General features: G+C 42.8%; 1 non-coding gene across 1 annotated transcript; it reads right to left on the bottom strand.

Moving 5' to 3' along the window:
• Positions 1-849: 849 nt before the first annotated feature.
• Positions 850-985, bottom strand: LOC150043913 (small nucleolar RNA SNORA5). The gene has a single exon (XR_016533432.1). It is a non-coding gene; the product is annotated as a small nucleolar RNA SNORA5 (small nucleolar RNA).
• Positions 986-7,139: the final 6,154 nt, after the last annotated feature.

The raw sequence follows: 7,139 nt of genomic DNA, 5'->3' as shown, positions 1-7,139 counted from the left end.
AACAGCGCCCAGAGCCCGAGTTCAAGCCCAACAAGAGAAAAATGGAGTGGTAATTGGAGTGCAGAGAGACATTTCCTGGAAAGGATTAGAGGTATTTTACCATTAGGCCAAACTCCTGGCACAATCAGAGGCATTCAAGCAAAGCTTTATTGCTTCTAATAAGTCCTCGGGCAGTGAGAATAGTCCAGAGTCTTCTTTCAGAGATGCTGCACCTGCACTAAGCATTGGACATTTATCTGTAATGATGGCTACCTACCCCTCAGCCCTCACTCACCGGGGTAAAGTCTTCTTGTCTCATCACTCAATTCCACCCAGCGGTCTTGACCATTTTCCAGTAAGGAGAACACATGTGGTTGATAAATATAAAGCCCTGCTCAAAAGATTAAAAATAAGAAACACATGGGTAAGGATTCCAACATCTGCATCTGGTCCCTTGCTTAAGGAAGAGAGATACTGGCTGGAAGGACAAGAAAGCAAGACACAGGATTTCTGAAGCATGGAGAAGACAGAGGCCCCAGTGACCACTATCACTAACGCTACAAGACACACTGCCTGGAGACCGAGCTCGGAATCCCTACACACATCTGAAAAACACCCCTTAACTGACAATGGAAACTTCAACCATTTTGAGAGTTTAATTCTGTTCTTACCCACTGAGACAAGATTGTTGTAGTTCTCAGACATCACATCTGTGTACAAGTTCCTCTGCTCTGAGTTCAGGCATTCCCACTCCTCCTGGGAGAAATCTATGGCCACATCTCTGAAGGTCATCACTTGCTGGAAGGAAAAACACCAATGTTAATGCCAAGTGTTAAAGAAATTCTTTCCTTTTTAAAATTTTCTTCTTCACAATGTCTGCAGCCAAACTTATCCCCAGGCCCCAAGGCAAGGGACTCAGGGCCCATGAGCGGCAAACTTGCTGTAGCAGTCATCTGGGCCAGCCCCCAACCATGGCAGGATGGGAGTTAAATTTCACTTGACCGCATAAAGAAATGCTTTAGGTGGGGGTTGGTGGTAGAGTGCTAGCCAATGAACGAAAGCAAGTGTCAGTGAGCTCAACTCCCAGTTTTAGACTAAAAAAAAAAAAAAAATTCAGATAGAAGGTAGAAAGTGGAAAGGGCAGAGGAGGAAATCAGATATACAATGATCAGAAATTTACTCACCAGCCAGGTATGTGGCATAGTGGTAGAAAGCCCTGGATTTGATTTCCTTTTTTTTTTTCAAAGATTTTATTAACATTGATTTTTACATACTTCAAATGTCATATTTAACAAACAAGTTTTCAAGAAGGGATACTCTATATATAACCACTGGCACACAGATTTTAGAACATAATTAAAATTAAGCTGAGGGTTTGTATGTCATAGATACATATCAAGCTATATAAGGGTTTGATTTCTTGGTACGACATACACAGAAAGCTGGCAGTAGTGCTGTGTTTCAAGTGGTAGAGAGCTAGCCTCGAGCAAAAGAACCTCAGGGACAGTGCCCAAGCCCTGAGTTCAAGCCCCAGTACTGGCCAAAAACAAAACAAAAACTTGATAGTCTCTGATAGGGAGGAAATGATTTAGAAATGTGTGACTAGACATGAATGCCTATGGGCTCTCAAAATTCTCCCATTGTTCAGTCTTAGCAATAAGAAATGCTGAGACACAGAATAATAAACATCATTGTGATTTCAGTACACCTCATGGTGAGGTCACACCAACCCAGTGACACTAACTCTGATTTATTGTAAGAAGAAAGTTCCTTGTTTTGTATGCAACTCAATTATTATTATTTTTTTTTGCTTTTGTGTTTTAGTTGGATTTTCCACAGTTCAAATGCAAAGGGTTGTAAGAAGGAATACTTTGAAAACCCATATTTAAATCAGTTGAAAAAATTAAGACAAGAGCCGGCCCTGTGGCTCATGCCTATAATCCTAACTACTCAGGAGGCTGAGATCTGAGGATCATGGTTAAAGCTAGTGGGGGGGGGGGGAAAGCTAGCCAGGGCATTAAAGTTCATGAGACTCTTACCTCCAATTAATCGTCAGAAAACTAGAAGTGGCACTGTGGGCCAAAGGGCAGGGTGGTAGCCTTGAGCTGAAAGGGCTCAGAGACAGCGCCCAGGCCAGGAGTTTAAGCCCCACAACAGACTAAATAAATAAAATTAAGACAAGTTGGACACATTTCTTTTTTCTTCCTTTTAGATGGACACATTTCTGAGTGCATTTAACTTACCAAAACTGAACTGAGACTATTTAAACTGATGAGTAACAAACAACGAGATTGAAGCAGTAATAGTCTCCCAACAAAAAAAGCCCACGAGGTAGGCTCACTGCTGAATTCAACTAGACCTTTACAGGGCCGGGAGCGTGGCCAAGTGATAGAGTGCTTGCCTAGCATGCATGAGGCCCTGGAATCAATTCCTTGGTATCACATACACAGAAAAAGCTGGAAGCTCAAGTGGTAGAGTAGATCGATCAAGGACAGTGCCCAGGCCCTGAGTTCAAGCCCTAGGACTGGCCAAGAAAGAAAGAAAAAAAGAACTTACATCAATACATTTCAAAAGTTTCCATGAAATGGAAAGGGAAAGAACACCACCAAACTAACTGAAGAGTGTTTAACACTCATTTCCAAAACCAGACGAGGACCCGACAAAATAAGAAATGAATTACAGGCCAGTTTACTTTTGAGGAACATGGATACATATATTCTTCATAAAAATACTTGTGAATTCAACAAATTATAAAAAGATTATATGCCACAATCAAGTTGGTTTCATTCTAAAAATGAAATATCATTTTCAAGAAAATAGAACTGGAGACTGTTAAACCAAGCTCAAAAACCAAATACATGTTTATCAGTCAGGAGTTTGGCCTAGTGGTAGAGTGCTAGCCTAGCATGCACAAAGACCTGGGTTCAATTCCTCAGTAGCACATACATAGAAAAAGCCAGAAGTGGTACTGTGGCTCAAATGGTAGAGTGTTAGCCTTGAGAAAGCCCAAGGACAGTGCTCAGGCCCTGAGTTCAAGCCCCAGTACTGGCAAAAAAGAAAGAAAGAAAAAGCCATAAGTGGTGCTGTAGCTCAAGTGGTAGTGCCTTAGCCTTGAGAAATAAATGAACAGATAAATAAAAAAATTTTAAAACACATGTTCATGCAAAGTCATGGAACTTAGGGAGAAAGGAAAAAAAGGATGGACCGGGAATATGGCCTAGTGGTAGAGTGCTTTCCTAGTATGCATGAAGCCCTGGATTCGATTCTTTGGTACCACATACACAGAAAAAGCTGGAAGTGGTGCTGTGGCTCAAGTGGTACAGTGCTTGCCTTGAGAAAGCTCAAGGACAATGCCCAGCTGGGAGTTTGGCCTAGTGGCAGAGTGCTTGCCTAGCATGCACAAAGACCCAGGTTCAATTCCTCGGTACCACATACATAGAAAAAAGCCGGAAGTGGTGCTGAGGTTCAAGTGATAGAGTGCTAGCCTTGAGAAAGCCCAAGGACAGTGCTCAGGCCCTGAGCTCAAGCCTGGGAATGGCAAAAAAAGAAAAGAAAAGAAAAGGACAGCGCCCAGGTCCTGAGTTCAAGCCCCAGGACTGGCAAAAAAAAATAAAATAAAATAAAGAATATTATGGGGTAAAGAGGATCAAAGTATGATACATATCCATATATACTAATACATATATATGCTCATAAATGCATAACATGTTATGAAATATGACATATATGACATGGGATATACTACACATCACACATGATATATATGAAGTCAGAAACCAGCAAACACTGAAACATTGGGGACTAGAGCGGGAGTAATGAGAATACAAGAATATCCCTCTGGGAGTTTGGCCTAGTGATAAGAGTGCTTGCCTAGCATGCACAAATACCCAGGTTCAATTCCTTGGTGTCACATGCATAGAAAAAGCCAGAAGTGGTGCTGTGGCTCAAGTGGTAGAGCTCTAGCCTTGAGAAAGCACAAGAACAGTGCTCAGGCCCTGAGCTCAAGCCCAGGACTGGCAAAAAAAAAACCCCAGGAATGTAATAAAGGAGGTTGATATGTTCAAAGTACACTGTGTGCATGTATGTAATTATCACAACAAAAATGTTCTCCCATTATTAATATATACTACATCAAAATTAAAAATATTCATATACCATAAATAATTGTTCTTGGAGACGATTCCAACTCACATTGGCCATGATTTAAAATTCTGTCAACAGATCTTCTGTATTTCTCTCTTGGCAAGGAAGTATCCTGAGAACAAAAAGGGAGAGAATTATGGGAGGTCAAGGTTTTTTTGTTGTTGTATGCTGGGGGGGGGGTGTCATAAGGCTTGGGTGCTGTCTCTGAGCTCTTCATCTCTAGGCTACCACCCTATCCTGGAGTGAAGCCCCAATTTCCCTTTTCTAGAGATTAATTAGAGATAAGTTCTTAGGTGTTTTTGTGCTCCGGCTGGCTTTGAACCTTGATCCTCAGATCTCAACCTCCTGAGTAGCTAGGATTACAAGCCTGAGTCACTACACTGGCTGGCTGTGGTACTTTAACTGTTGACCTGGGTACTGTCACTGAACTCTTCAGCTTTAGGTTACTGTCCTACCCCTGGAGCCACAGCGCCACTTCTGGTTTTCTGTTGGTTAATTGGAGATAAGACTCTCATGGAGGGCTGGGAGTTTGGCCTAGTGGTAGATTGCTTGCCTAGCATGCACAAAGGCTGGGGTTCGATTCCTCGGTACCACATACATAGAAAAAAGCCGGAAGTGGTGCTGAGGCTCAAGTGGTAGAGCTCTAGCCTTGAGAAAGTCCAAGGACAGGGCTCAGGCCCTGAACTCAAGCCCAGATCAGGACCTTAGTGCCTGGGCTGGCTTTGAACTGTGATCCTCAGATCTCAGCCTCCTGAGTACCTAGGATTACAGATGTGAGCCACTGTGCCCAGCTGAGAGGTCAAGCTTTTCTCAGAGCTTTCATAAGGACAAATGACAAAATCATTTTCCCCCTTTGTAGGAAGCCAGTGGGAATCTGAAGAAATCCTGGCCCTAACCAAAACCAGAGACATGTAACTAAAACAGTGACATTTCAACCCAACTGATTGTGCCCAAGTCACGATAGATCAAGATATAAACCCATTCTGATTGCTCTAAATGTCCCCTACATCTATACAGACCCTGAGTTGGAAATCCTCCAGGGTTACTTCAAGGAAAATGAAACTCTTCAAATATGCTCACCCAGTCATCTCCTGAGTACTTTTTTTTGGTCGGTTGTAGTGCTTGAACTCACTTGAACTCTGTGCTTGGGTGCTGTCCCTGAGCTCTTGAGCCCAAAGCTAGTGCTCTACCACTTTGAGCCATAGCCCCACTTTAGTTTTCTGATGGTTAATTAGAGAAAAGAGTCTCACAGACCCATACCCTGGCTGGCGTTGAACTGCAATCCACAGATTTAAGCCTCCTGAGTAGCTAGGATTACAGATGTGAGCTACCAGTACCTGTCTTTTATTATTTTTTTTTTCCAGTCCTCGGGCTTGAATTCAGGGCCTGAGCACTGTCCTTGAGCTTTCTCAAAGCTAGCACTTTACCACTTAAGCACCATTTCTGGTTTTTTCTGTGTATGAGGTACCCAGGAATTGAACCTGATTCTTCACGCATACTAAACAAGCACTCTACCACTAGGGCACACTCCTGGCCCTCTTGAGTACTTTCAAGGCAGCACCTTTCACCTCTTCCATGTCTAACAAAGTCTCTGGCAGTTGCTATGACATTTTCATCCAAAACATACCATAAAATAAAGGCAATTATGAGGCCCAAATCACCCTGATTAGATACATTCAGTGAGATGATAAACATTCATGGCCATGAGACTCTTATCTCCAATTATCTACCAGAAAGCCGGTAGTGATGCTGTAGTAGAGCACTAGCCTTGAGCTGAAGAGTTCAGGGACAGCAACCAGGCCCAGAGTTCAAGTCCCATGATCAACAAAATACAAAACAAAACAAAAGCACAAGAATAAATAACTTGATTTTGAACATGGAAAGTAGTGTTGTCTATAATTCACAGTAAACATGCCGTAGGAATAGCTATACATCAGCTAGCAAAACTGCAACATTTAAGCTGGGGTACAACTAAGTGGTAGACAGTTGTCCAGCACCCCCATCCCCTGCCCACAGCGCTGGGGCCTGCCTTCACCAAGCAGATACTATGATTTACATAAAATGTCTGTAATCATAGATGGTTTCAATACATCTCTCACAATCCAACACAAATTAAGCGCAAAACAAAATAGTAACTACCAACTAACTAACTAGATCACAAGAGAAAAAAAAATTAAATAGCAAAGTTAAGAAGTAGCACAAGGGGCTGGGAGTTTGGCCTAGCAGTAGAGTGCTTGCCTAGCATGCACAAGACCCAGGTCTGCTTCCTTGGCACCGCATACACAGAAAAAGCTGGAAGTGGTGCTGTGGCTCAAGTGGTAGAGTGCTAGCCTTGAGATAGCCAAAGGACAATGCTCAGGCCCTGAGTTCAAACTCCAGGACTGGCAAAAAAAATTAGCACAATGCAGCAAAATTATGTTTCCTATCTTTTACCTGAAGTCTGCATTAAAACCAATTAAGGGTAGCCGGGTACAGTGGCTTACTCCTGAAATCCTAGCTTCTCAGGAGGCTGAGATCTGAAGATCACAGTTCTAAGCCATCCTGGTCACTCAGTTCATGAGACTCTTATCTCCAATCAATCACTAGAAAACCAGAAGTGGCGCTGTGACTCAGGGGGTAGGGTGGTAGCCTTGAGCTGAAGAGCTCAGGGACAGCGCCCAGGCCCAGAGTTACAGTCCCACGACCCACAAACAAAAATTAGGGTTGCGTTCCCCTTAATGTCACAGAGATCCTGATTTTATAGTACTGGAGCTAAAACTCTATTTCTTATCCTTTCTGGCAATTTAAGTTAATCGTAGCCCATAATACGGAACATAAGAGTATGCCCACCATCTTAATCTTGAATGTGTGCTCTATGACCTTTCACCTTTCCTTCTTCAAATATAATGGACTGAGACTACTCAGAAATCAACATCTTAAAATGCGAGCAAGCTCAGGTTTGTGCCTCAGTTAAAAATGCTTTCCGAGGCTGGGAATGTGGCTTAGTGGTAGAACGTTCAGCATGCATGAAGCCCTGG

The sequence above is a fragment of the Megascapheus bottae genome, chromosome 31 (assembly GCF_031878675.1).
Source record: "Megascapheus bottae isolate mThoBot1 chromosome 31, mThoBot2.hap1, whole genome shotgun sequence".
Lineage (NCBI taxonomy): Eukaryota > Metazoa > Chordata > Mammalia > Rodentia > Geomyidae > Megascapheus > Megascapheus bottae.
This window is presented reverse-complemented; position numbering and strand designations above follow the sequence as displayed.